The following is a 22,683-nucleotide window of genomic DNA, read 5'->3' as shown; positions in this document are numbered from 1 at the left end:
ACTCTTCTTTAAGTCATAAATGCTGATTGCATTCTGTTGTTTAGTCCATTTAGAGCTAGACTAAACTTAAACCACGGGTGCTGAAATAAGCTAAAACACTTTGTAGAATTGGGTTTGTCTCTACTTAAAGTCTCAGGTACAGGCATAGATTTTGGATGTATGTGAAATGTAATCTGAGCCTACATATTCACTGTTAAATCTAAACTTTTATTCTTAAATGCGTTCATTTTTGACTTTGATAACAGAATTGTGTTTTTAAAGAATTTCCTTCTGAGCTGAACCACCTCTTTTTCTTTTTTTTAAAACAACACTGTGTGCTAAAAGTTTTTTTAGGACTGCAGACACAACAGATTTGCACCTGGAATTTCTATTGAGCCTTACTGGTGTGATACCTGTGGAATGTAGCTTGGCCTCAAAAAGCAAGGCATTGCAATCACCAGCCACCTTATTAGTCAGAGAGTGCAAATCAGAATTGCCTTAATTCTTTTGTGGTATAGACTGAGCAAGGTGATGGAAACATTTTTCAGAGATTTGGGTCACATCAACAAGATTGCATCACACAGCTGCTTCAGATTGGTTGCCTTCATATCGATGATGAGAATCTCCCGTTCCACCACAGCCCAGAGGTTCTCTGTTGGATTGAGATCTGGTGACTGTGGAGGCCAGTTAAGTACAGCCAACTCATGAAACCAATTTGAGATGTGACCTTTGTGACACGGTGTGTTAGTCTGTTGCTATCATTAGATGGGCACTCTGTGGACATAGACATGGTCAGCAATAGTTCTCAGGTAGGCTGTGGTGATTAAATGTATCCCCACACCATTATACCACCAGCAGCCTGATCCATTTATACGAGGCAGGACGGATTCAGAGTGTTTATGCCAAATTCTGTCTCTACCAGAAGCAGAACTCCAGACTCATTAGACCAGGGAATTATTTCTTTCCTCTTTCTTCCCCAATTTGATCTTCAGTTCAAACTTCAGAAGATCGCCTTGACCACGTCTACATACCTAAATGCATTGAGCTGGTGCCGTGTGATTGGCTGATCACATATCAATGGTTAGTTAGTGCCTAACGTGTGTGTGAACGAGTGTGTGCAGCTTCACAGACGCTGGATTGTGATTTTAATGTTATCTTTGTACTATTTTTAGCTGAATCTAAAGTTTAAATAAAGTTAAAGTCAACACACCGCAAAGTAACAGGTGGAGCTGAGCCTCCCGTTCGCAGGTGGCAAATAAAACTGAACCCTAGCTACATCCACGCTTCTAATATAAACTGAAGTCATTTGATGCTTTATTTCATTCTGGTAAATCGGCACATCTACCACGTTTCATTTAGCCGGCATGGGGCTCTTTTCTACATTACAATCTAAATTCCACATGCGGGCTGAAAAGACAAGTGTGTTTTTTACAAACTCACCCCAAAAAAACAAGCCTGCAGCTTTTGGAGGAGTCAACAGAGTGTAAAACGTGTTAATGTGTTGTTATGGCCACATCAGATCATCATCATCATACTGAAGATGGTTGCCCACCCACAGATGTCTAACGGTTATAGAGGCACGGACTCAAGTTGACAAGCACAATGGTTGAGAGTCCTGAATCAGCCGTTTTCCCCAACAGGATGTGTGACCCTAAGGGCACAAGTGCACACACACCCACTCACACACACAGACACTCAGAGCACACGGCCACTTTTACTCTCATGTACACACACATACACGCGGGCCATCAAAAGTAATGGTGTGTGTCCAGTGGCAGGCAGGGAGAGTCCTCTCATGTCTGGCAGCCATAACGATATTATTGCTGTAGATGGAGCGTGCTGGGGAATATTGTTCCACACCATTGGTATGCTGCAGACGTCCTCTCATAGCACACATTGGTGGTGATGACAGAAGTTGGTATTAACACCAGACCTGTTGGTTGATGGTTTTGACAAGAAACCACAGTGTGCTGATTCCTCCTTGAGACAAGAAAACTGCTGTTATTTTCAACTGGAGCTGTGATGGTGTTGTTTTTTTTTCATTTAACAAAGACAGACACAGGGGACCATTATCAAAGAGATTGTGATGTGTTATTACACTCAGCTTTTGAAATTCAAGGCAGACGACTCTATCATTTACTAGATCCTATCTGACCTAAAATATTCGCTCCTTTTTTTGAATGCAGATAAATATCAAAGGCTGTTTAATTTAATCCATGAATACTCATTGTGTTATTATATTCCTCTCATACAGATTGCACCGTTTACAGCCAGCCATGGTGTGGAGAGCGTGCGTGCACGCAAACATGCACGCCACCTCTGTCCAGACCCATGATTAACCCTCTTAATTAAGAGTGAAAAAAACTTCTAAACGAAGGAAATGGATTTAATTAGCCTGATCTTAGCCCGGGAACGTGTGCACACCCTAAGACACACATACACAAGTACCGGCGTGCACACACACAAAACAATTAAGCCTCTTTTATCCAGGCTAATGGCTTCAGTGACTCAGAGCCTTTCTTATTAAGACTATCAATAATATGCTGATTACATGCATCCACCGGACTCCTTTATCGGGGCACAAAGGGACAAGTGTGCGTCTCTGAGGTTTCAGGGGTGTGGCGGTCTGTCTGTGCGACCTTATCTACTGAAATAGACATTTGGATTGTTTGGCTGGAGAAGCAAAAAGGGTTTTCGGTTTGCCGTGCCTTTATTTTCTGCCGTTTATCTTATCAAAGAGGCCACGTGTGTCTTTCACACTGAGGAAATGCCTATGAAGTTAGCTGAGGGCATTATGGAGGCAAGATAATAGACTGAGAAGTGATGGTGGCTGGAGGGGTGTAGCTCTGTCTACTTGTCAGACTGCATGCCACCAGCCCCTGCTTCCTTTCAGTCCAATAAGTTCCTGCCTGCCTGTAAACCTGCTGGTCTGTCATTGTCTGTAGTTTGTCCATTTTCTGATTTTATCCAGATCTTGTACACACACACACACACACACACACACACACACACACAATACTGTAGCAATTATTTACCATAAACATTTTGATTATATTCTCTGATTGTATGAGTTTATTCACCAAGTTCAACAGTGTTAGCTCCTTTTTAAAGAAAGTTTCACTAACGCTAGCTAACAGAAGTTAGCAAAAGCTAATACCAGCTAACAGAGGCTAATTGCAACCAGTGGTGGCAAAAAACATTGACTTGTACTGAACTCACACGGTTTACAGATTCCTCTTGAATAAATAGACGTGGACACCTGGCATATTTCTGAGGCAAACAGCAGAGTAACAGCATACACACACAACAGATGAGCAATGCTAAAGTGGTTTGTCCTTCAGCAGCCACCATAGCTAGGATTATGCACTTTAATTTGGATGGGTAAGAAAACAGAACATGAACCACAGGAACAGCCTGAGTAATATGTCCACTGGTGAAGCTGTGGTTCAAGACGTACTGCAGCAGGACATCTACTAATCCAAAGGTTGGTGGTTTAATCCCCGGCTACTCCAATCTGCATGCTAGCACTGGGCAGGATACTGAACCCCGAGTATGTGTTTGTGGTTAAAAAGTACTTCTATGAATGGGTGAATGAGGCATATCGAATAAAGTGCTTTGAGCACTCTAGTAGAGTATAAAAGTGCTATATAAGAACCAGCCCATTTACCAATACATTGGAGGCTTATCAGCTGCCAGAATTGTGCTATACAGGGCAGATTTTACATCCCCAGCAGGACATCCTCCTAGAGTGGGTACCTAGCACATTTCTTGTGCCCTTGTTTCTTGTGTCCACATGTGCACACATATCTCATCAAATGTTTGATATATTAGCACAAGTACAGATTAATATTGGGCATCACAGCCTATATTTAAAATTGCAACAAGGCTGCAAGGCTTTTCAGCTCACAGGAAGTAAAACATAAAAAGTTGAAATTTAAAAATGTACTCTAAGTAACTGCAGCCACTTGTTGCCATTAAAGCGCATAGTTGCTGAGCACTTAGAGGTTTTCATGTTCTTCATGTATAAAATACATGTTTCTTTGTTACCTCATATGCAAAGGTGTCTGTTTAAGCATGTTTGAGGCAGAGATAATAAAGCAAAATAGACAGACGTCTGTCACACAGGCAGGAAGACAATGGGTCTGTGCTTTGACCTTCAGTCTCTTCCTGTTGTAAGAGACACTGGGGTCTCTCCCAGAGGAGGAAAGAGGGAAGTAGTGGCTTGACCTGCAGTGCCACACCTTTAATGTATCCCCAGACATCCCTGATGGAGGTTCTCTGATCTCTTTTTTTCCACTTGATGCTATTGTGAAATTTGTTTTGTCATTCAGGCTCTAAGGGTCCCGTGGGGCCACCTATGGCGCTGGCAGACAGACCTTTATGCGGTTCCCAGCCTGGAGTTTCCTACCTCTGACCGTAAACGCTGAGGACATACCAAGATGTCAATTTGAGATACATCTTCAGTATTGCCTAGATGTCTTTGTCAGACTTTACAGCGAGAGAAGATTTGTCCTAAAGAATTGTTTGTGCTCGATGGTGACACTAACTTGAGATCTCACTTTCAAGCCCTGTTCTTTTTCAGCCTACTGCACTAATTGACTTCAAACTTAACCAGTCCATTCCCTGTGGTTATGATGCTGACACTGTGGACAGAGGAGTCAAATTTGTAACAGTCTCACATGTCAAGTTCACCATTCAAACAAATGAGGCATAATTCTAGATGCAAATCTGGAAATACGAGTCTGTCTCTATTCACAGCTGTTCACAGCCGTGTATATTTATTTTATTTTATTCTACTGTATATAGTATTTTATTTTATTCTATTCTGTACAGTTGTGTACTGTATTTATTCTTATTGTATTCTAATTTTTGCCTCATAACTTTTGCACTGTCCACTTCCTGCTGTGACAAAACAAATTTCCCACGTGTGGGACTAATAAAGGTTATCTTATCTTATCTTATCTTAATAACCATTACATTAGCCATTGTCACAAGAAATCAATGACAGATGCATTTAAATCCTTTGCAGTAACTTGTCACTTGGTAAGAGACAATCCTACTAGACATCTAGTCTACGTACAAACGTTTTCATCTGTCCAGATCGGTTCAATTTTTCAAACAGTTTGACCAGAGATATAATTTCTGGGTCTCAACCATGTTTGCTGGGCTGTCACTTGAAACAGCCAAACCTGTAATTACACCTAACTTTACTCACCGGATGCCTAAAAAGTTTTGCAAATGTTTTCATTTCATTCGATTACATGTCTTTTTTTTTTTTCTTGCAAAGGCTTTTAGACCTAAGCAGGTAATTTATATAAACACTGACCCACCAATTGCATTTGTCATAAAGGGAGAAAACACCGGAGCGTTCATTATTTGACTAACTTTTGGAGCCAGCCTCAAGTGGCCATTTGAGGAACTGCAGCAACTTCTTAAATGGCTTGATGTTTAGTCCTGGATGTTGTTGTTGGGCCAAATGAATTAAATGAATTACATTTCTCATTGAATTAATTTAGAAAAATTCACATTCAAATTATTCTTGCAAATCCATCCATCCATCATTTTCTGCTTACCGAGTTAAGGAGCCCTTCTCAGCTGTTATAGCACAAGAGGCTGGGTACACCCTGGAAAGGTTACCAGTCTTTTGCAAAGCTTACAAAGAGAGAGAGACATCAGTCACACTCACATTGATGCCTACAGCCAATTTAGCATCACCAGTTAACCCAACATTGCATGTGTTTGGACTGTGGGAGGAAGCCGGAGTACCGGGAGATCACGCAGGCCCAGAGAGAACATGAAACCTCCACAGAGATTTGAACCCAGCATCTACCACTGTTAGATTAAAAATAAAGCCCCTTGTTTAGACTTCGCTTGTCTTTCTACATCCTGTGTTTCCCATGATGTTGCCCAATTCGCGATTAGTCTCACAAATAGTATCCTGACCCACAAGTATTACTTAAAGGTTCATTTGGTTGCTTTTAAAATTTTCAGTGAAGTCAAATATCTTGGGGGGACCATGTGAAGTAATGTTCAGAATAAAAATAGGGACAGCCTGTGTCTGCATGCGGTAGTGGAACAAATCTCAGCCAACTGCATATTTTGGGATGTCAGTGTTGAGTCAAGCTCCACATCTGGACAGCCAATTCAGAACTAAAGATTGCGAAAGAGGGAGCGCAGAGGAAGAATTAATTCACTGAAAACTTTTCTCAGGCTTGCAGTTCTGTGGTTCAAAAGCAGCTCTCCTCTTAACCGTATGTAGATGTGGTGCACGAGCCAAGCGCAACATCTCCTAAAACCAAAAGAAAGTATTTCCCGAAGGCCAGCTCTCCCCGTGGCTCCGCGTCAGCTGCGCCAACAGAACCGCTCAGAACCTCGCCGGCCCAAAACACTCGCCATGTGAGACAAATAAATCACCGTGCAGGGAAGCATCTGCACCAGGGAAGTTAGCACGGACGTGACTTACAGTTGAACAGATGTCTTTTCTGACTGAAATAACATCAGATCCATTGCACAGTGAACCCAACACCTTCCTTTTAACCACCAGGAGGATAACCACAACAAAGGGCTCCCTTTCCGTTTATTCCCACTTTAGATGTGGTTTTCTTTGGAAGACAATGGATGAAAATATTCTGGCCTTCGCGTTTGATCTGAGCTCCCCCACCCACCCACCCACTCCCCCTGTTCTCATGTTTTTCATGTGCTTAAATGGAAATGTGTTTGATCGCTGCTCTCAGGTGCACGAAACAGGAACAAGTCTCCAGACAAAGGCATAAGAAAATGAAGAAACTCACACCCCTCATTTATGGATTCTAATATACACACATTTGTCCTATAGACCATGACCTTTAATCCTGACTGGCATGCTGAAAGTGGATGAACACACAGCACCCAAACACACACATACGCGCACACACCCTTTATCATTCAAAGTGTGCCAGGGCTATCAACCTGAATAAATAAATCCCCTTCTTATCTCACAACGCAAAACTGGATAAGCGCTCCCACCGGGTCTGGATGGAGGAAGCCTTCAGCACCTCTGTTTTGCTTTTGCCTCATACAGAGGCAGAATCCTGTTTTTCTCTCCGACCCATCCTCCTGGTTTTCATTCCCCGGAGAGTCATTTCCCTCCGTGTGCGTGAGACGTATGTATCCCGCCACACCATCCATACATGATCCCTCTTTCCTGCTTATCTCCTGCACTGGGCCTATATCTTTCAACGGCTGATAAATCGGCAGCACAATTTCCAGGTTGGGAACAAAGAAAACAGGATTTTCCACATTGTCAGCCTTTAAACCTGTTTGTAAGATATATTAGCCATTACTTGCTTCTCCACCACTAGCTTCCTATATCACACCCATGTACAGTTTTTTCCTGTTTTGACACCTGTGGCTGCTGAGGATAGGGGACCACAGATTAATCTGCAGTCCAGACTCAAAAACCTGGTTGATCTATATTGTTTTTTTTGTTTTTCATGTTCTTCCAGAGCCTTTAAAATCAACGTTTCATGGATTACCAAAACTCCGGATGCATCACTTTAAAATAATGCAAAATAAGAAATTCCTACATCTCAGCTTGCCGCTCTTCCGCTGCTATGATTTGTTGTCTACGCAGGCCGAATCCAATTTGTCAAGAATAATCTGTTCCACCTTTAATGATGTGTGCCTCAGTGAAGTCTCTATTCCACACAGCATTTTTTACCCATTCATCAGAACAATAACAAAAAAGGCAGAGGAGCTCAAAAAAAACGGAGCCATCTATCACAGAGCAACATTGCCACCTGCAGCTGAAGCAACCAGCCTGCCTCAACATCAGACATGATCAATCAGACACAGATATTTGATTTTTTTTAAATGTTACTTGCCTAGAGCAGATTTCAAATACATGAATGCTCTGTTAGATGGTCATATTTTAATGCCAGTTCTGCAGTTTTACAGGTCACATAGTGACTCTATCACAGTAATAAATGAACAGAGTAAGACTGTCAGTGCCCCTAGTTGAACATTTTCACTTGCCAGTTACTTTGCTGTTTTTAAAACTGTGCTATTTGTGCTCAAGGATTATCTTCTAAGACCATCCAAATAAATACTTCAATATGTAACATATAGTTAAACCTATTTGCTGCTTTTTCTGTGACATTTATTTTGCTATGCTGCACTCCAGTGGCAGACCAAGGTAGTGGCACATTATGGGATAACCAGTGCTGACATTGTGCAGTTTCTTTTTATGGTAGTTTCATTTTAAATCCTTTAAATATTGACATAAATGTGTGTTTATGTTGGCAGTGTTGACAAGGTCAGAACAATTCAGTTATTGAGGACCTCGGACACCCCGGGAGAAGTGCACTATTTGTGCCGTTTTGTATATAGGCCGGCCTTTGAATGACCAGTTCAGTGGTCAGTTCACAACAACAGCTATATCAAGGCACTTTACTTTGTAAGGTAAAGACCAGACATGAATAAAGCTTTGGCAGAACTAGGCTCAGGGTAGTTGGCACTACTGAACAAAATTACAGCAAATTCAGGCTATTATCCCTAAAAATCTATAATTTGCACAATACAATGTAAGCTGAAGCTGTTCCTTTGGGTTTTTTTCTCAACAGAATAGTATTCAGCACAGATCGTGTTCAGGGAAAATGACTGGAAGTATTGGGTAGAATAAAAATTAAGCCTTTGGTAGTTGGTGAAACATGTTAGTGAGGGCTGGAAATATTACATCTGTCAAGTATGTTTGATTTGCCTTTGAAACATCTGAAATATTATAGTGGATCTGGTTGTAGATCTACTATAACACTTTGTAATGCTGAGTATTCACAGCTGAAAAACTCATAAGCATAAGGTTGTCGAGGCAAATATCATTAGTTGCGCGTTAACTCAAAAAATGTGAGCGGATCCTGGTTAAATGTTTCTGATTGTTGGCTGCCTGTTTTCCAGCTGATATTTGCACTCATGTAGGACAGAGCCGTGCTGCTTGGATGTAGTAAGCCAAGGGTCACCCACTGGCTAACTGAACTGAAACATGGTTACAGTTTACAATGAAGATAAATGCAGCTAGGTGTTGTAGCAATATTTAACTAGAATAGATCTTGCCAAAACTCGGTGAATCAACCTCCGGAGCTGAAAATTAAAGCCAGTGCAGAAGTGCCAGAAACTGGCCCTCGTTTTACCCACCTCCTGGATCCACCTCCTGCTCCATTTACAGAGATGAACAGCATGGCAGGCTTTTGGACTTTAAGTGCATAGAGTCAATAAATGACTTGCCTCTGCAAAATGTTTTACAGAATCGCGACCTGTGACTTCTGGCTTGTGAATCACGGTCAGGTCAGCATCGATCGTTTCGTGCAGGAGCACGGCTGCTCCATCACACAATGATGGCGCTTCTAAATCCAGAATTCACAAAGTAAACATCATGATGGCTACCTCCATCTTGATATATGACCCACTGGGATAAAGAGCTGCTGGGGGGGGAGCAGACTTAAGAAATTACTATTACGGGCTGTCTCAGAGTGATGGTGAAAAACTAGTTCATGCATTTATTACTTCTAGGCTGGACTTTTGTATTTTATTATTATCAGGTTGTTTAAAAAAAACTCCCTGAAAAGCCTTCAGTGCTGGACCACAGAGGAATATTAACATTTAAGGATACATTACTTTGGCAAAGAACAGTCTGAAAGAACCTCTGAGTGTTTTTACTCAGAACTTTGTACTCCAGGTTTAATTACTAGTGAAGTATATATAGACAGAAAGTCACCCAGCAGCTTAAAGGCAGATTTGTGTATCTGGGTCTAACCAGTGTCATTTTTGTTTAGCTTACAGGGTTGTTTATAATCCACATGTTAGGTAAGGGGTGACTGGGGAAAGGTATACCAAAGCAGCTGTTAGTCATGTCATAAGAATGTTGTTGATTATTGGGCTTCTAGTCAGTTGTTGTTTTTGCTATGGCATGTGTATGTGATTCTTTATTGCATATGGTGTTCCAATAATAAGCTAATATTTATCATGAATAGATATAACACTGTTTGATGGGAGGTTTTTTTAACCAACACTTTTTCAGATCAGAATCAGAATTTTTATTGTCTTTGTGCTTTTAAGAACAACGAAATTGAATAAATATATAAAATAAATATAGTGTATGTAGTATATACAAGACAAGAAAAAATGACTCTGTATAAGATTAAACAAGTGAAATGTGGTTATCAGTTGAAAAGATTTTTATTTTATTTATTTATTTATTTATTTTTGGATGGGGACACAGAGGGAAATCATGGCAGGAAGTGTACCTTTCAGTCTAAAAGCACCAGTCCACTCAGTATATTCAATCTGAATGCGCTGGATCTATAAGCCCGTGCATTATAGAACAGCTTTCAATGTTTTTATGCCATCTATGTCCACTAGATGGAGCAATACACCCATTGTTGCGATTGAAGAATTTCAGTGGTTAACAGCTTTTGTACCACTGATGAAAAATGTTTCAAAATAAACACACATGCTTGAAGAATAATTAAGTCAGAGCATTTTTAATATCTGCCTACTCATCTAAATGAATATTTTATTGTTTTACTAGCAGCAAACCAACTTAACCTTTATTTCCAATTAAATGTCTGCAAATAGCAACAATATTATTATTATTACTAATAAATGCGGAAGACTTTTTAAGCATCTCGTTCTCATATAAATCTGTGTTCATAGCTCAGAGGTCAAAGGGGTTGTGTGTGTGTGTATGTGTGTGTGTGCGTGTGAGAGAGAGAGAGAGACCGAGAGTGTATGTTGGCAAGGTATTTAATTGATTTAGCCCTTGGCACAAACGCACTCACACATACACACTTGCTGATCCTCCGCCTACTCCCATCCATAAATACATTTCCACTGCAAATCATACAGCAAATAAATCACCATGGTTACTGTAATATAATAATTGTTGTGTTTGAAGGAGACTTTGACTGATGCTGCTTGTAAGGCCACTTAGAAATCGATAATTACGGTGAAATTTTTGCAATGCTGGATTCATTTAGCGGCAAAGTGGATGTTTGAATGTCTGTTTGATCCACTAAGCAGGATGTGGTGCAGAAAACAGAGTGAGAAGATTAAGTATACATTGTGACCATTGGACAGTGGACATTTCTGTTTGCTCTGTGTCTGTGTATGTGTATCATGACTTTTTAGGACAGACCAGGCCAAAAGCTTGACTAAAATTTAATATCATATCAGTGAATATTTCTGAATTCTTCAGTTCAGGATCTTATTTGGGTTCAGTGTAAAAATCTTTCCATATCTGGACTAATAGCTGGGTAATTCAAGCCCTCGGGCAGGCTTTAAGTTTACCATTAACGTGGTGATTCGTTTGTGGTCATTTAGGTTTTGTGCGCATTACAAAAGCATGCTATAAATGTAAATGGTAGGTGGATTAAAGCCACACCAGCATTATGACCATTTAACAGAATCACATATAGAGCAGTGAGATCCTGATTGTCACATCTTTTGTTATATAATGGATAAATCTTACAGTGATTTCTGTTTAACTTTTGCCTGTCCAATGTTAAGGACACGAGAAAGGTTAACCTGAACCCGCAGAGCTTTTAAGTTAGTTAGGGACAGCAGAAAGAAGCTGACATTCAGAGTGACCCAAGCTGATTTTTCTTTATCTTATATATGACTCATCTGTTTTTGTCCATGCCATACGGAGCCCTAAATCAGGTTTGTTTGTTTATTCATTCATTCACTTGTAATACGAGCTCTGTATGAGCAGTCACACTGGACTTTTATGTCACTCAGATGAAGCTCTGTTTCATAGACTTTATCGCTTGTTACAGTAAAAGGACGTGTTGTGGATTTGCATGGCTTTATCTGTGTAACTGTCTGTGTGGGTGGTTTGGGAATTGTGTGTTGGGATGTGGAGCGCCTGATCGAAATGAGGAAAAAGGTAACAGGGAGGGAGAGAGAGGAGAGGAAAAATGAGACAGGGCCCCGGGGAAAAGGAAGGCGAAGGTTATACAGCATATTTAGCCCTTAATTGTCCTTTTATGCCTTCTTTCCTCCACTCTCTTGCCTTAGGCTGCCCACAGGCCTAGAGGACGCTGCAAGCCTTTTGCAGGTCAGGTGCCCTCAGGAGCAAATGCCACCTGTAGAGGTGCTCCTGAGAAATAGTGCTTAAAAATAGGGAGTGAATAAAACAAATGAGAAGAAATAGCAGTAAAAAACAGTCGAAAAGATCTGTGAATTTTATGTGTGGTTTAAATGTGTTACAAACAACATCATCCTTACATTTAACACATCTAGTTTTCCCTTTCTGGAAATGTGGGATTGGAATATAGGCCAGAGGTTTTGGTCACAGTATGACAAGCACGCAAACAAAGCGTAATCAATGCTGTTTCCATCCTGGTAAAGGGTTTTCCTTCAGACTTGATTGATTTAGCGAAAAACAAACAAACTGTTGTCCAGTCTAGTTATCTACATATGTTTTCCCAGTCTTTCTAGTTGGCTTTGCGCAAGCTAACCTTCTTCTTCAGAGACCTCTCACTTATGCTACAGTGGTTGGACATGACAGCACAACCAGCATTGTTGTGACCATGTGCAAAGTGTGGTTGCCTTTGAAATAGCTGTTTACAACATGGGGACCAGGTTCTTGATACATTGAGATGGGAGTTAACAGCATTAAAGTGAAGTCAGCCTGCTAATAGTTTGTGATTAAATGGAGTCAATCTGTTTGTGATGAACACTTTTATATTAATATAAATCAAAATCCGTTGATGTGTTTCAAATCAGTTGCTATCTACGTGCACATAAATTCCCATTAAAACAGACATTTACAAAAACTAATCCAACCTAAATTTAGTTCTTCCACGACATAGGCACCCAGCAACCCTGCTTTATGTAGGAATATAACCAGAATAAAACCAGCTGGCAACTCAACCGAGTTGAGCTCATCAGTGCAGACTCACATGTTTAAAATTTAACCTGTGTTTGCAAATCTGTGTGAGAGTGATAGCAGTCAGTACAAGTCATACCAGGATTATTTGAAGACAAGTTGCTTCCCATTGTGCGCGGCAACCTGTACTATTGTCTCATGATCAAAAGTGGTTGGCCAGAGGTTAAGGGTGTTGCCCACTCAGCCTTTAAGTACCCAGTTGGTTGCTGTAATTACTTGCAATCAGTTGCTGACGGCTAAACAGTTCAATGGAATTTTTTTCTTATGTCAAGGAGGTTGAACTCTAGAGCAGCAGCATCATGAAGCCAAGTGATAGTTGTATGTTGTTTACAGTATAAATGAAGAACACCCGAACACGCTATAATTCGGAAAATCATAGCGTAATATTTAAACTGATAAAAATTGTAGTGCAAAAATAGAAAATTCCTATTACACAGTCCGAGTGATAGAACCAGCATAAGCCATGTAGGGATATCTACTGTTTGTTACACGATCTTGGAGGTCAGCATTTCTGTGGGAGTGAGGCAATGGAGGTGGCCCTGTAACCTCCTGCAGCAGCTTTGCAGCAGACGCATCAATATTTCACCTTGATGGGTCGCCTTGAGATTATTATTGTCTCTTACACTGAGGGGAACACATATACGCAAACATTTTTTCCTGCTGTCACATCAACCGATCTTGACACAGACACTGGAAGGCGGAATAACAGGTCATCCCCACGCACCCATTCATTTTTCATTCACAAAAATTCCTACATCATTACAGCTTATCAAAGAGCAAAATACTTAATTACTACCTCCACAATTTGCCTTGGTGTTTATGAGTGCTTGCGTAAGGGAGAAACACAGTGTGAACATAATTAGCTGACTTCTGTCTGTGATCTTTAATTTATTCTTAAATACACTGTAAAAAATACTGGGATTTAAGAGAATCTTTTTTTACAGAATTTCCCTGTTATAATACGTTATAATAATATGTTATGTTAAATATAATATGTTAAATACAGGAAATGTCAATAAATATACAAAAAACAGACTGCGAATTAACATTTATAGTGTAAAATAACATTTTAAGAAAACTTTAACCAAGAATAAACATAACATTTAATCTTTTTTTTCATTGATGCAATGAGTGAAAATAAGTACATTTTTTGTACTTTTAATTGTTTGTTAATTGTTAATTAATTGTTTGGGTTCCTTTGTTAATTGTTTTTTTTTATTATATTATATAAATCTAAAAAGTATTGTAATTAAAAACTGCTACAATTACTGCAATTTCACAGACTAATTTTCGAGTAGTTATGTATCTTTTAAATTTATTGACTGAAATTAGAAAAATTACAGAAAAATAATAGTATTCAGAAATATAAGAAGTTGGAACAATAAATGTTAAACACATACGACAGTCGTGGTATTATCAATGACATTTTCTGGACCTTTTTTTTAAATCAGTTAAAATTTATAGTGCTAAAGCTTTTTTAACAATAAAGATCTACTAAACATGCACGTTTGCATAAACGTGCATAAAACATGCATAAAACCCCATTACACTGATATAATTAAAAATTAACAGTAAATTGTGGGTTGTAATTATAAACACAACCGTATTTTTACGTTTTTTTTTTACATTTTATGTGAAAAATTAGTTGTTGTTTTTTTCAACAGTGTTTTTCAGAGGAGCCTTAGTCCTTTGGGCTACGTGACTGCCAGATCAGGATGACAGGGCCAGCTTGGCTGTGATGAAGGGCGGTTAAGCCATTAAGGAGTCTGGGCCTCGCTGGTGGCCTTGTGTGAACCTTGAGCTCATGAATAATATAAATTCCTTTACTGTATTTGGAAGCACTTTGGACTCTAGTGGGGGGAAGCTGATGATACCAGATTGATTTTCGGCTGAGCAATTTCAGGGAATGAGTCAATTCAATTTTAGTGTTGAACAATGGCTCGTAGAAAACAGCCGATTTATTGCAATCACTCCTGATGGTGAACAACAGTCACGGTCTCGTTTTGTTGCCACACTCCACGCACTGCAACCTTGATGAGACAATAGCTGGGTTGTCATGGTAATATGCCATTTCTCCTGACATTTCCAAGATTTTCATCTCTCACAATTACTCTGCCAGTATGTTTTCTTTTCTGAAAGGCCACCCTTCGTTATTGGATTTACTCTCTCGTGAGATGAGATCCTACAACTGTAAAACACCTCAAATATAAGGCAGCTATGGTGGAAAGTTGCTGCAAATTGTGATGCTTTTGGGTTCAATAATGATGAAGCCATTGGATACAACCTTAAATTTCTCTCATTATTCGTGTGATTCTGTGGCTGTGAGGTGTCTCTTTTAAAAATTCGAAAATTCATTCAATATATTCAAACAGATCACTAATCGTCTGTTTTAAATATGAGCCACTCTTTCAATCAACAGTCCTTTTCACTGCAGATTTGTGACAATAGGAAAGCTCGGGTGTGTTAATGATGGCTGAACTTAATTTAAGACAGGTCTGTGAAAATATGACACTGCTTAGTGGCACACTTAGTGGAACCAAGATATCGGCTGTGCTTTCCCCACTGTGCTAAGATAAAATGAATAGCAGAAAAACACCAACAACAATGGTCTGTATATAAAAGATGGAAGTAGCCACCATGACATCCCCCATTTGTTTTTGGACTTTCTGTTTGGAAGCATCAGTTTTAGCATTTAAAGTTTAGGATTTGTTTTAGTAAGAATGGCGCCTTCTGTGCTACATTAACGCTTCCAAACCCTCTCTGTCTATTTCTTGAGCCACCCTCAAGGGGTTAATACTGCCCTATTCAAACGTAAAAAAGGTACCAACTCAAATGATGACACAGTGTTGTGTCTGCAGATTGCAGACAGCAAAGAATAGGTTTTAAATTGTATCTTTTGGCCTGTCAGAGGAACACAATTTATCCCATTTCTATAGAATTGATTCTACAAACAATTGCAAAGATAACAGTTTGTCAGGATCAAAAAAGTATTTTTGCACCAACAAGGTGATTCCCAAAGAGCTATCAGTCGAAAACATGTCTGCATGGTGTGCAGTGTGTCCTTTAAAAAATCTGAGGAAACTGGACAAGTGGACTAAAAAACTATCTACAGTAGTATCCAAAATGTATGTCCTTAATAAATAGGAAAAATGTCAGCAAACCTGACACAGGAGCTGAGAGATGCATCTGGCCCTTTAGTTGATCATCTACTGCTGATCAACTGAAGCCTCATCAGAAATGGTCTCAGTCCAAGGATGCCTGTGAAGAAGACATCCTTAAGGAAGGGAAACAGGAGAAAAGGCTGAGGCATTAAAATTACACAAGAACTGGATTAAAAAAATGAGTGGAGGAGACCAGGATGCATAACAGTGAGCGTCTACAGCCATGTGTAAAACTTGGTGCAGTCTCTGTCACGGTTTGGGGCACTGCTAAACCTTGGACTTCCTGTTTGGAAGCATCACTGGAAGCAAATATTGGCTTTCAAGTTCAACAAAACCTCAACAAACAATACATTTGTTAGCTTTCCTCCCTGCTGTTAGCTGTACTGGCTTGATTTCAGCTAGTGTAGCTGAGGATCTTGTCAAAATTCAAGGAATTATGAAATCAGAAAAGTATGGTAAGATCCACCAAGTATTTTGATCCACCATGCAGTCCCCTTGGGAAAGCATCTGGTCAGCAACTGCTTCATTTTTCAGTATGACTATGAGTCCATACGCAGTGCCAATGCAGTAAAAGCATACCTGGATAGAAAAACACGCAATCGATGGATTAGCCTCCCCAGAGCCTGGACATCAACATTATTGAAGCGGTGTGGGATCGTCTTGACAGCGAACAGTAGAAAAAGCAGAAACATCCAAAGAAGAGCTTTAAATGTCCTTTAAGAAACCTGGAGAACTATTCCTGACTACTTAATAAAACAATGACAAGAAAGAGTTCAAACTAGGATGAAGAATAAAGGTGGTCATACCAAATATTGACTTTCAAGTTCAACAAAACAAACAATGCATTTGTTAGCTTTCACTGTTTACTGGAAATACATTTCATAATCTGGTGTAAATATCTGGTGCATAATAAACTGATGAGTCAAACATTTCACTTCTTTGTGAATTTCATAAAATCTGATTCATTATGGATTATGCAGCATCTGCCTTTATGCTGAAAGGGATCCTGGAGGAATGGATGAAGCAATATGAACAAACAGCTGCAGCAGGTGATTTATGATGATGCATAAGTGGTCATTTCTCAGTGAACAAATGAGCCTGCCTCGAAATGGTTCCCTCTCAGCATTTTGAATAGTCTTGCCTGGTGTGCTGTGCACTACTTTTGGGATCAGGGTTTTTTATTTTGTTGGTGTTGTTTTTTTTTAATGACGGCGGGACCATCTTCAATCCATCATTACTTAAGCCTCTTTGATCAGTAAAATCCTCGTCATGGCGGGAGTAAAATGCCTAGGTGATCTCTCAACAATCAATCAAATTGACTGCACCTCAGTGGAGAGTGCACGTGGACGCTCACCATGCACGCATACGCACGCGCCCTCTCTCCTGAGTATTGTATCCGCTTTAAGCTCTTTCCATTAAACCTGTGCTGCATTAGGCATTTGGGTTAAAAGCTTTCATAATCAGGTGCGTTCTCATTTAAAAAGATCAATACTGTCCTTGACGTGGAGCTTTGCCCACTGCGTGTAGGTGTATGTGTGCCTCAGACTTAAGAGCTTCGGCGGTGATGTGCATGTATGTTGCATGTATTCTCCCCGTATGAGTGTCTGTTTACTGATTTCTGTCTGCGGGTGCAAACTGTTTTCTACAGCGTTCTCTTTATTCTCTGTGTGAGAGAAACTATCAGTGGCGTCCTGTAGATACTGCGGTTGTTTTTCTGCCTGACGCCTCCTCAGTTGATCCCAAGGTCCACTCTACAGACTGCTACTGCAACAAATGTAGAGTCAAAACCCATTAATGAGCCCAGCACACACACACACACACACACACACACACACACACACACACACACACACACACACACACACACACACACACACACACACACACACACAGGCATCTGCTTTGGGTCATTTTTGTTTTGTTTTTTATTTTGCTCGCGTGCGTGTGTGTGTATACGTGTATATTTCAAATACATTATGTTCTTGAATGCATACATATGAGCACATTCATCTCCTTATTTATGACTCATAGGAAAATAATTTATTTTGAATTCTGATGAATCCGTGTCTCCGGCGACAAGGAGCCACCTGTTTCCCGAGCAGATTCTTCTTCTTTTTTCTTTTTTTCCCACAAATTATACCCAAAATGCTGTTCACGCTCATACAAGTGTGCAGACTTTAAATGACTCTGTCTTGGATAACGCAGGAGGAGAAAATGACTGAAGCGCATCAGTGCTACGCCTCCATCATTTTCAACCTCCAACTTCATTTCAAACATGTCACATAAAGAAAGCGTCTTGTTAAACTGATATTTTTGAAGCCTGTTCTGTTTTTACTCGTGCGTTTTTATGAGTGTGAGCCCCAATGAGTGTGTTTGAAGAGTGTGGGCGTTCAGGGACTTTTAGAAAAGGATGCCGGCAGCAGGATTTCTTCAATTCTTTTTACAAATGCCTCCTCTGCATTGGGATCGATATGTTAGGTCTTCAGGGGGGTGATGGGGTTGAGCTTGACCTATGTGAGCGGTTTTTCATAATCATTAGATTCTCGCCATTGTGGTGCTGTGATTTGATGTAGTTTACTTTTCTGCTTGTTATAACATCCTACATGAGCATGCAAGATCATGGTGATTTTTTTTTTCTTGATAAAATGCTGACAAGAACAGGAGCAGGGAGAAGAGAAATCTCCTGGTGTTGTTTGAGACCTTTACTGCTGCCCTTCTGAGATCATGTTTTGTAAATATGAAGATGTCAGCAGTGTGATGGGTATTAAATGTCACATGCTGAACTGTGTGACCAATATCTGACACGAGGTAATCCAATCCAAAAGTATGTGCAGTTACCAGTCTGACCCTGGTCAGATTATTATAACAAATATTAACTTGATCCCATAATTATACACACTCAACACTCAACTGTTTGAGTTTCTGACTATTACAGTTGTCATCAAACCACAGCCCACCAACAAAATCTTCATCTAATCACGCTGCTGCCTCCTGACAAACTGGGATGCCTTTATCCAAAGTAGCATTCCACTGAAGCAGGCCTCGGCCCTGACATGGCAGTCTGCGATCTGGCTATGTTCATTGTTCATGTGCTCAATAGGCAGCACATGGCGTGGGCAGCAGTCAGTGGGGCTAAATTTGTGCCTCTCTGCTCATTCCGGGGATATTTGTGACTTGCTCCTTGTTGACTCGTTGCGCTCCTTGCTGACAACGGGTCCCTGTGTGTCACAAAGTGCTAAATTCAGCCAGCTGTATGCAATTACGCTGCAAAATGCGCAGGCTCTGCTGCACATGAAGCAGTGACGATGGGCTGAATTATGATCATTTTAGCAGGATAATTTCTCTCAGCTGATCTGAAACATCAACAACATTAGCCTATAACAAATTCATACACCACCATGCAGCATATATATCTATAATCCAAATATTACTTTAGGAAAGGTTAATGTTTCTGAAATCACTCTTGCACAAATACCCCCTAAAATACGATTAATAAAAATGATATTTACCTGAGAAATGATTGGTTATTGGAGTCAAAAAGTGTTAGAACTTATCTGGATTAACCAGAGCATCTTGAAGGATAATATGCTTTATCAAATGCCTTCAATGTTTTTATCCTGTCGATTGGAGGCTACTTTGACAGACAGACAGGCACTGGTTCATAAATCAGTGGCCACATTTTTTACCCGAGGGAGATTCACTGTTGTTTCCTAGGTAACAGCCACCCCCACCCCTTCCCTTGCTCACTCTGGATTGTACCATATTTACTGTTAGGGTGAGCGGGCTATCTTCTCTATCGAATAGAAGTAGAATTCAATGGTAAAACGGAATACATGTAACACTTCACTCTAACCGAAAAGTGTTTTTCTTTCAGTAGCATCTACAGTGGCTCAAACATTTGATAATAAATACTCTATTAACGTTTACACCATAGTAGTAACCCCCCCTGAGGGAAGCACACTCAACATTTCCTCGAACTGTCAAAATCGCTTGTTGCTTCCTGCCCTAGCCTTAAAAGTAGTTAGCGAGCTAGCGTGTAGCGACTGATAGCTTACTTTCACTGACATCTGTTTTGAAAGCGAAAAAGTTTGCTGCGGAACGCAAATAGAGGCAAGTGTTAGTCGAAGAACGTTTCTGCCGTCCTGTGCCGAACCGTGAGTCCCATATCAACCGAAACAGCGCTCTCGAGAAACCGTTGGTAGCGGCTGAAGTGCAGCTGGATGTGACAGGTTCGTCATCAGGTAAGCATCAGGTAGTTAGCTTAGCAGGTAGTGTTAGCACACCTCGACTCTGATGCTACTTCACACGGTGTGGCGTTATGGTAAATGTAGAGACTTCTTGGAACAGCAGAGGTGGCTAATATTACTCCACCATCATAAAAATAATTCACGGAAGGCTGTTTTGTAGGGCTAGCCGCCAATCTGTGCCCAAATAGCTAATAAAAACAGCTGAAAGCTCGTAAGTAAAATATAATATAATATAACTCAAATCCACAGATGCTGCACCTTCGTGCTCCCTGTGTATCCGAAAAGTGTTCAGTCCAGTGCTTTATGTTGCATTATGAAGTGGGAAATGACCTAACGAAGCCCACTGGGAATAGATTTAATAACAACTCATTTATTATTAATTCTGCAGGTGAGTTTGTTGAGCTGTCATTAACGGTGCGTTTTTTTCAGTATTCAATGAACTTCTGCATTTTGAGATAAATTAGCTGCTACTTGGATTAATGGATTGTTCGATTTAAAGGAAAAGTAAAGGACTGATGAGGCATGAGTGGAGACAAACTTTTAGCCATTGCAGCTTTTTCAAATTAGAGCCTTTACACATTTAAGGTTAATACCTTCTGATCGGTTATTTACAATTATTAATCCCTGTGAACATGCAAAGCAGCAGCACAGAAGAGCATTGCACCAGTGTCTTTATTTTCATATGGAAACCAGACCTTGGTTTGCCATTTGGATGGAATATGTCGTGGTTATTAAAGCTCAAGTAAGACATGACATTCAACAGCACAGTGTAATTGGTGGAAAATGAGCTTTGTATAATAAGGAATGTAACATTTGCTCAATAATGTTGAAAAGGATAAAACAAATGTTAGATTAATTTCCAGAAAGTATGAGTTCAGTGAGAATGAAATATACTTGAATGGCTTTGTTGGTGTGTATTTTATTTTAAAAAAAGCCCTGGTTGACCCTTGCATCCATTAAGCTCTTCTATATTTTAATGCAGACTCTGCATTTGACAGACTTATCAGAATGGGCTTCAAATGGAAGGAAGCACAACTCTTTCCTGCTTGATATTTGATTACAGCTAATAATAGAAAAGGACAGCTGCCTTTTCATTGATCTGTCTTCACTGCCCTATTTCTGAGCCCTTTTTTTCCCTCTTTCTCTCTCTGTCGCATGTAACTAACAGAAAAAGCACAGACAGTGTTCTGTGCTGAGGGAGAGTATTTCAAACACAGTCTTAACCCATCACTGTTTTCATTTTCTATTAGCCATTGTTTCAGATTATTCCCCTATTATATTTGAATATGAAGCTGCTTTGGGCCGCAGAATCCTAAATCTGGTTGTGTGTGAGTGAGCCAAGCTGTTTGGGGTCAAACAGGACAGGGATAATAAGAGGGGAGGGGATACCATGCGGGAAGGAAGTAGCTCGGCTTGTTTGGCTGCCAGGCTTTTGTTTGTTTTCCTGTCGGACAAATCTATTTAGGAGGTAGGCTATCTGAGGTCTGCCAGTGGAAATTAGCAGTGGCTTGGCTTGTTATGCAGTTATTGACAGTTATTCAGTGAGGGTTATTGAGAAGTTGGCTGCAGGCAAATTAGAGATTGATAAGCTTCATTCATCCGTGGAAGTTGCTTTTTGCTTTTTACATTCAATATTCAGGTCATAACTAATGTTCACCGTCTAGGATCATTAAAATGATCGCTTGGTATTGTGTACACGGTAGTAGTGAAACTACTTTCACTGATGGTGTAAGGTGGCACTTTTTCTTTCAACAAAGGATGACATAGCCCCGCCTCCCAGCCCGTGCCTCATGCAGCGGCAGAGCGCTTGTCTGTGTCATTTACCTACAGGTGCCCTGATCCCTAAGATGACGTCAGTGTTCGGCATCATTTGCTGAAGTAGACACTTTTTCATGCCGAATGGGATTAATCACCCCGAGCCTCTATCTTCTCACAACATTTTGACAAATGTTTCGCTTGTGGAGCATCAACTGTCAAAGCCTAATCACACAGCTGATAGGTTTGTTTCTTGTGGAACTGTAAAGCATTTTTATCCTCATTGATGTCAACGAAACACCCAGGCTGCCGCGTCATCCACAACCTTTGTATGTGAGGGAGAGAGAGCGGGAGAGAGAGAGGGAGAGACGGATGGACGGCAAGCGAAAGAGAGAGAGAGACAGACAGTACAGCTGTTCTATTGAATCTGGATCGAAAAGTCATGAAGCTGGATCTCTGACTCATCAGTTCTGTGACGCTCCAGTTTCACGGCTCATATGATGCCAGCCAGCATGTCATCAGCTGGGTGGAAGGGACCTTCCAATACCAGCCGCCGTCATGTTATTTTTCCCCTTTCCCTTTTCTCGAAGCTAATTCTGATGCAATAACAATAACAGAA

General features: G+C 40.3%; 1 protein-coding gene across 3 annotated transcripts in view; it reads left to right on the top strand.

The window, feature by feature from the left end:
• The first annotated feature begins 20,032 nt into the window (after nucleotides 1-20,032).
• The window catches only part of mbnl2 (muscleblind-like splicing regulator 2), a 54,470-nt gene continuing 51,819 nt past the window's right edge, over nucleotides 20,033-22,683 (top strand). For all 3 annotated transcript variants that reach the window (XM_026159238.2, XM_080296897.1, XM_026159237.2), the window contains exon 1: nucleotides 20,033-20,303. The gene's annotated coding sequence lies outside the window, so the exon portion shown is untranslated. The remainder of the gene's footprint in view (nucleotides 20,304-22,683) is intronic.

This window comes from Astatotilapia calliptera, chromosome 23 (genome assembly GCF_964374335.1).
Source record: "Astatotilapia calliptera chromosome 23, fAstCal68.1, whole genome shotgun sequence".
Lineage (NCBI taxonomy): Eukaryota > Metazoa > Chordata > Actinopteri > Cichliformes > Cichlidae > Astatotilapia > Astatotilapia calliptera.
Note: the sequence above shows the minus strand (reverse complement) of the source record. Positions and strands in the feature narration are given on the sequence as shown.